The sequence below is a fragment of the Amborella trichopoda genome, chromosome 9 (assembly GCF_054954075.1).
Source record: "Amborella trichopoda isolate Santa Cruz 75 chromosome 9, AtrichopodaSantaCruz75HAP2 v2.0, whole genome shotgun sequence".
NCBI classification, from domain to species: domain Eukaryota; kingdom Viridiplantae; phylum Streptophyta; class Magnoliopsida; order Amborellales; family Amborellaceae; genus Amborella; species Amborella trichopoda.
Window position 1 is genome coordinate 2,138,661 of NC_142344.1, and position 8,433 is coordinate 2,147,093.

Below are 8,433 nucleotides of genomic sequence, written 5' to 3' on the forward strand. Positions count from 1 at the left end.
GGAAAATTGTTTCATGAGGCGGGGACCGTATTTCTACATTTGCGGTCCCCGAGGTATAAACCATCCATCTTAAAGATAGATTCAAATAGTGGTCCATTTAAAAATAATTGAAATTGACGGTCCAAATGTTTTTCGATATAATTATTATTTTTAATTTTAAAATTTTATTTATTTTTTATGTTCATGATCTCCATATTAGAGATTATATGTCCTTAAAAATTAGGTAAAAAATCTATATAAAAAATAGATTTTTAAGAGGTGACTCATTTCTACATGGACTCATAGAAACTGTTACCATATAAGTTTGATTTAGATAATTTTTCAAAAATCCACTTATAATTACCTGAATTGTTTTCGTGTCTTTTTCCACTCAAAAACAAAATAAAATATAATAAAGTGGTCAATGTGCCTCAAAAAATTAGTAAGGTGGTCAAATCAGCCAGCAAGGTGTTTTTTTTGGTGGTTAGTGTAAAGAATTCATTCTACTTAAGTACCTCCTTAAAACTGCCAAAATGCCTATATATTGGGTTTGACATCCTGAACATGCCGTATTTGTTAATTTGGCCCCATTTAAGAGGTTGATTCAAATTTGTAAATATCCTACTTATTATATGTTCCAAATCCGTAATATACTTTTTATTTCAATAAAATATCATGTATTGGGTTAAGAACCTAAATCAACCATGTGTATTTATGTCATTTGGATCTATTTTACTGGCTCAAGCCAACTTGCTTGTCATTGGCAATAAAAACATATATGTTTTTCATTAATGTATATTTTTTCTAGTTTAGAACCCATAACAAGTAAGATATCGTTCCTGCTTTCCCTGCCCCTAAAACCCCAACATTTATATAAAGCAATGATCCAATGCAACGGTTGCATCATAGTATAATAAACGACACTTCTAGAAAATCATGTTTGCAGTATTTGTACGACCCTAAATTTTGCGCACACTCTCTTCATCTCAATAATCAATCCCTAAAAAAAAAAAAGTTTAATTTGAACCCTAGATATTGTCAAAATGAGTCCCTTCCAAAAACGAATCTACACCATTTATTTTGTGAATTTCAAGATCTTAGCCTTTATAAGCTCAAAATAAATTTTTATTTTTTAACATTGTTCATCTAATGATAATAAAGCCATCCAAAAAAAATAGAAATGAAAAACTCCTTCTAAGGCATAGATCTAAGCATCTCACCAAAATGAACGGCCTATGCTAATTGGGCTAAAATAATACTTTTTATGTTGTGTTTTCAATTTTTCCTTTTTTTATATTGATCATTAGAATGAAAAGAGTGTATATTTCAAAATTTGGATCAAACAAATGGTCATAAGATGGTTTTTTAAGGTTGTTGCATCATATTACTATACAACGATTGCATAAAATGAATAGTGATTTTACCTACCCTCATCACTGTCCAAAGTTCATCGTACGGTCACGATTGTCCGGTAGTGTTTTATTTTCATTTTTTTTTTTTACAAATTGGAATGATTTGAAATTTGGAGCGTGTGTACATCTTAGGGAGACACACCTAATAAAAATATGAAAAATAAATAATTCATAAAATATAAATTTACCAAAATACCCCCATGAATTTTCGAGGGTATTTTGGTCAATTTATATTTTACGAATTAAATTTTTTTCGTATTTTTATTAGGTATGTCTCACAAAAATGGACACACACTCCAAATTTCAAGCTATTTGGATTTGTAAAAAAAAAAATGAAAATTGAAACACTACAGGACAATTGTGACCGTGCAATGAAGTTTAAATGGTGATGAGAATAGGCAAAATCACTGTTCATTTTCGCTCCATAGTGTGCGCACTATATATATATATATATATATATATATATATATATATATATATATATATATATATATATAATACATTCTTAGGTTTCCCTTAAATCCCCTCACCCACTCATAAGCATCTATTTTATTTCCTTAATATTTTGTATATCACTAATTTGGACCGACATAGACCAATCCACATCAACAATTAGGCGATTCGACACAGGCCTGTAGGTTGGATGATCCACTCCCCACATATATGGGTTTCGAAACATTAAAGAAATTTATATAATTTTAGAGAAAATATTAAAAGACTTAAAAAAAAAAAAAAAAAAATTGTGCATTTTCATATATTTGTTAAAAATAAAATTACTTTTCATCAAATTTCTAAGCCTCTAAAGTGAAACATTTTAGTAGGGATGGCAACGAGATGGCTTGGTCCTAAATAACTAGGACTTCGGCTACAACATGTATCCTGAGGGCCGGGCCAAGGCTAGGGCCATGACAAGGTCGACCCTGTTTTTTCTTTACTTTTCTTTTTTATTTATTAAATTTTCCTTTCCTTTTGGTATACTTCTCTTCTGTTTAGTTTGACCTGGCCCTGATAGAGCTAGGGGCAGGCCTGGACCAGGGATTTTTTGGCCTGGTCAAGGAGCCCTCCCATTGCCAACGTATATTGTAAACTCACATATTTTGCTAGTTTGTATATTTATTTATTTATTGGATGTTAAGTATAGATTTAATTAGACAAAGGAATAAAAAAGCTCCATAAGTACAATAGGAAACAAATAGACAAATAAATAGAATAATACAAGTAGTATTCCTTACTTCTATAGTTGACCTACCTTGACATCCACACACAAAATAGACCGTTACCTCCAAGGATCCCATACCACCTATTGCCTAAGACCCAACTAAACCATACAAAACACTTCCAAAGACACCCTCCACAAATCCTTTACTCCCCAAACCAAACCTCTCAGTAGACACCCCATAATTGCCTTCCCTTGTACAATGACCACACATGTTGGGGTTGGGTCGGCGCACAACCTACACTGAAACGCCGCTCAGAAGAATAACATGAAAAGGATGGCGGTATATAGGAGGGTAGTGGCAATAACAAGTGACTAACAACCAAATGGCCATAGATATGCAAAAGAAGGATTTGCATATCCTAAGCTCCCAGACACCCCATAAGTGACATAAATTGCATGGGGAGATTTGGTTTAAACTCTAGAGGACATTCCTCTTCTAGTAGAGGATCTTGTGCTGCTTCCCGTGAGAAGGTCAGTAGTTTGGATGGCTCGTGGAACTTTGGCTCCAGTCATGGCTCCAAGACTAATCGTGGCTCTAAGAAAGTGTCGAGAGTTGATAAGGAAGTTGAGCATTCTAGCAGTTGGAAAGAAGTGTGCTTTGGCTCGGGCTCGAATGTGGAAGTGTCATCCCCTGGGTTCTGGCCCTGGTAGATGTTCTGTTTATTCCTGTTCTCCCCAAAGCTACTAGTAGTTGGCATGATCAACTTCAAAAAGAAGTGGTTTGCTCTTTTAGCCCCCTTGAGGAGGACCTGAGCATGCTCCATGTCTGGGCCTCTAAAACTTGGGGTGGACCTCTTATTTGCCGCCTTCTCCCCAATCAGAGGGCCTTGATCTTGTTTGACAAGACGAACAGTATGGCTCATGTGCTCAAGCAGCACTTCTAGAGGTTTAAGTGAATGACCATGACGGTTGAAAGATGGTCTGTCAATGTTTATCCCTCCCTTATTTGTATCCCCTTGCTTTGGATCAAGGTTCTTGGCATTTCTATTCACGCCTGGACTAAGGAGGTTTTTAATCTCGTTGCTGCTAAATGTGACAAACTTTTGGACATTGATTGGTTCACTACTGTTGGACCAAGTCTGGGTGTTCTCCGAATGAAGATTCAACCAGCAGCTGGCTACAAGATTCCAGCTGAGATGTTGTTGAAGGTGGGAGACAATTTTTTTGGCCAGTCCATTCAGGTTGAATCGGGAGCACTTCTGCCTCCCCAAATTCCTTCTCCGTCATCGGATTCATCTACCCCGTCGATGGTCCCCGACCATTTTCCAGGTAACGGTCACCTGAGCGACTAGTGGATGGTTGTTTTAAAAAACAGGAGGGCTCTTTCTCTTAGGAATCTGCTGCCTCATAAGAAGATTTTCCGACATGAATGACGGAAAAAGTTGTTTCGAAAGGTCTCTGCTAAAGGTGGCAGGACGCATGCTAAGCATTTATTGCCGGTCTCTAATTTGAATTCAATTTCAAATTCATGCTAATCTATCGTCTAAGCCTAAAGGTGTTCCTGAGTGTCCACTGCGGTCTCATCCCAAATTTTTTGTTTTCCCCAACTCTATTAATGCTATGGGTGAATCTTCCAAAATGTTTGACGACCTTTCATCTAAAAGGAATCATCTTGGGGTTGCGTCTTTGGTTCCTAAGCCATCACTTTCCTTGAGAATCCCTACAGACTCTTCTCATCAGATGATTGCAGATGATCAATGCATTTCACACATTATCTCACAGCGGGTGGGAACTATTGGAAATAGTGTCAGCATGTTCTTCCCTAGAGAGGAGGCGGTGCCTGATCATGCCTTTTCGGCTGCCTAGAGAATTGACCTCGACCTTGGTGAATGGATAAATGAGGATTTAGGGAGAGACGGTTTGCCATATGTCGATGATCTTTTGAAGGGAAATGATGGAAAGGATATTACCGATGGGGCGATTGATATCCCTTCCGATTCACTTCCGCCCTTTGACGGTTCTGTGGTGCCTTTTCATCATTTTATCTCTCCTTTGAAGACAAACCCAGGCTTCATTCTTTTCTTCTGGAGTCTTATGTCTTATTGCCCTCTTCACCTTATCTTCTTAAGAGTATGTTGTTTGTGCCTTAGTTCTCTAATGGCTCTTCTGGTGATCATCATAGATGTCGAGGTGGAGAGGGATGTCCTTCTCTCTAATCCTGATGTTATCCCATATAATATAGTTTGTATGTCCCTCTTGGTTTGAGAATATAGTAAGACTTGGGGTCAGCTCACCTTCTCCATGTTGTCGATGGTGGCCTCCCCAGAACATCATCAAAACAGTATGCGCCTTGCCACCATTTCGGATATCCCGAGGGCTCCTCTTGTTCTGATCATGGATTCATTTGGTGATGAACTACCCTCGGATTCTGAAGAGTGGAATGTTAAAGCATGCAAGAGGAGCTTAGTTCATGATCGGGATGCAAGTCTTTTGACATGTATGAAGGCCAAGTTCAAAGGTGAGATCAGGCTTATTGAGGAAGGTGTATTCCCTAACGCACCGATGGCTACCCATAGACCTAGATGTCGTCACCTAATACTGCAGAAGGAGGTTGCTGATCTTGCAGAAGGCCTCTCTTTCAACCCTTTTGCTTATGGTACTACTAGCACTACAAGGAGCGAAAGGGGCTTTTGTTTTCCATGTTAGTCATCTCATGGAATGCTCGAGGTTTGGGTGGAGCACGTAGGAGAAGGCAACTACACAAGTTGATCGACAAATGTAGGCCTAATGTGCTTCTTTCGCAGGAAACCAAACTCAAGTATATGGATGTTTCCTTTATTATAACTTTTTGGGGCTCTGGCCCTATTGACTTTGCTTTCTCTCCTTCTAATGGACGTTCTGGTGGCCTACTTACTAAATGGGATTCCTTTGTTATTTTAAGGTATATTTTGGATATTTCCTTTCGTTTTATTACTATGAACTTTTGTGGCCCTGATAGTTTTTTGTGGTGCCTGACGAATGTTTATGGCCCTAATGCTTATGGTGAGAAAGAGGAATTTCTTAACTCTTTGTCCACCATTGTTTCCAGGGTGGGCATTCCCTGGCGAGGTGATGGGGACTTCAAAATGGTCCGATGATCTCATGAAGCTCTGTTTCAGGCTGTGTTGTCTCCAGCCATGTCCATATTCAATAACTTTATCTTTGCCCATTCTTTCCTTGATTATGAAATTTTGAGCACTAGCTTTACATGGTCCAATAACTCAGTTGTTGACTCGAAAATGTCCAAGCTTGATCATTTTCTGGTCTTGGTTGAATGGGCCGAGCAGTTCCCCTGAAGCGATGGTTAAGGCTCTTCCCCAATTTGATTCCAACCATACTCCTATTTTGCTTGATTCTTCTAGGGTGGTTTCCAATCCTCGTCCATTTCGTTTTGAATTAATTTGGTTGGAGGACAAGACCTTGGCTGAGGTGGTTAAATCCTCTTGGGCCACTATTATGTCCCACCGATGGCTAGGTTTCGTTCTTTCTAGCAAACTTAAGCTTTTGAAAAATAATTTAAAGGTTTGGGGTAGAGACAAATTCACGAACTTGGTTGGGAACATCGGTAGGTTGGAACAAGAGATTTCTAATCTCAACTCTCTGGAACAATTGATGGGTGGTTTGAACACTGATCAATTGTCGAACAGAAATGCTAAAAAAGTGGAGCTTGATAATTATCTACGGTTGTATGAGATCTTTTGGTTTCAGAGATCGCATTCTAAATGGGTTAAACAAGGTGATAACAACACAAACTATTTTCATGCCATTGCCAATTCTCGACTCAAATCTAACTCTCTCTCTGACCTATTCATTTCGGAGGTAGATATGGATAATCCTGTTGAGGTTACTAATTCTATTGTTGACCATTTCGAAAAAACTTTTGGCTCTGACCCTAGATTGCCTTTTGACTTAGTAGAAGTGCCTTTTAAGACTCTCTCCCAGGTATCGGCTTTAAATCTGGAATCTTCTTTTACTATCGATGAAGTCAAACTTATTGTTTTTGGCTTACCTTGGGATAAAGGCCCTGGACTTGATCGTTTTCCTTTGGCTTTCTTCTAGGACTTTTGGGAGATTTTGCAGTTTGATATTATGCGGTGGCTTTTTCAGTTATATGACGATGGTATTGCCTGCCACATCATCAACTCCACTTTTATATCTCCGATTCCTAAAAAGGGATCGATCTCTTCTCTCAAAGACATTCGGTCAATCAGTCTTTTGTCAGGCCTCTACAGTATTTTAGCCAAGGTGTTGGCTAACCGTCTCCGTGCTGTCATCAATGACGTCATTGACGACTTGCAAACTGCCTTCACCAAGGATTGTTATATTATGGATGGTGTCATGCTGGCATTCACACTACGGACACGCAGGGTAATAAGAGCCTTTTGTTCAAACTTGATTTTGAAAAAGCTTATGACCGTGTGGAGTGGGACTTCCTTGATTATTTTATGTCTCTTATGGGTTTTTGATCCAGGTGGAGGAATTGGTTGGGTTGCCTTTCTTCAACACATTTTCCTATTTTGGTTAATGGCTATTTGCGTGCTACTAGAGGCTTGAGACATGGTGATCCATTATCCCCCTTCGTTTTTACTATTGTTGGTGAGGATTTTAGTAAGATGTTTCAAGGCCTTGTGGATGCCAATCAAATTGTAGGCCTTCCGGCTTGGCCTAATGGTTTGATTATTAGTCATTTGCAATATGCAGATGACACTTTGATCGTTATGGAAGGAAATGACGTGAATGTTCATAATATTTGGCTTTTTCTTAAGCTTTATGAATTAATCTCTAGAGCCCAGGTGAATCTCGATAAATCCAAACTCCTGGGAATTAATTGTTCGTCCGACGAGGTTCAGAATTGGGCCTCTGGCTTGAATGTGATGTGGATTGCTTTCCTATAAAGTATCTTGGTTTGCCACTCCTTAATGGGAGTGCTCCTAGATCTTTATGGGATCCCCTCATCTAGAGGGCCCAATCAAAGCTAGATGGCTGAAAAGCCTGTTATTTATTGTTTGTGGGCAAAACTACCCTTATTGATGCTACCCTGGCTAGTATTCCTGTTTATTATCTTTCCCTTTTTCAGGCCTCGACAATTGTTGTTGCTAAATTTGAAGCTTTAATGCATAACTTATTATGGAGTGGATCCCAATCTAAGAAAAAGATCCATCTCGTTAAGTGGGATTCTGTTTGTCAGTCTAAAAAGGTGGGGGGCCTTGGCATCCGTCATATTAGGTCAGTAAACGATTATCTGCTCACCAAATGGTGGTGGAGGCTGTATGCTAATGGTGGTCAACTCTGAGCCAAAGTCATCATTGGCAAGTATGGTAAGACCCTGATGGTCCCTATATGAGGAGATGCCTGAGATCCTCTAAGCTCTCTGTGGTGTGGAGAAGCATTCAGACCGTCAGACCTCTATTTCCTTGCCTATTCTTGAATGCTGGTGGGTGATGGTCATCTTACCAGTTTTTGGCAGGCTAAATGGTTGGGAGATTACCCCCTGAATACTGTATCTGGACCTTTATCTCAAAGCTACCTGCAAAAGTGTTATGGGAGCTGATCTCGTCTCGTTAATTGATGACACTCTAGTATGAAACATCAGTCTGCCATAAGGATCAATACTTTGGTTGGAAGTCAGTTTGGGGCAGTGTTGAACAACATGTATACCTTTTGTTTTTATCCTTGGAAACAAGATAGACTGATTTGGGGTTTTGATACTAGGGGTTGCCTTCTCTAGTTTGTCTCTTTATAATGAAATTTGGAGAGACGTATATTTTGAAGACAAGAGGTATCTTGCAAAATTTTGGAGATGCCAGGCTCCGGCCCGAGTTAAATCTTTCCTTTGGCTGCTAG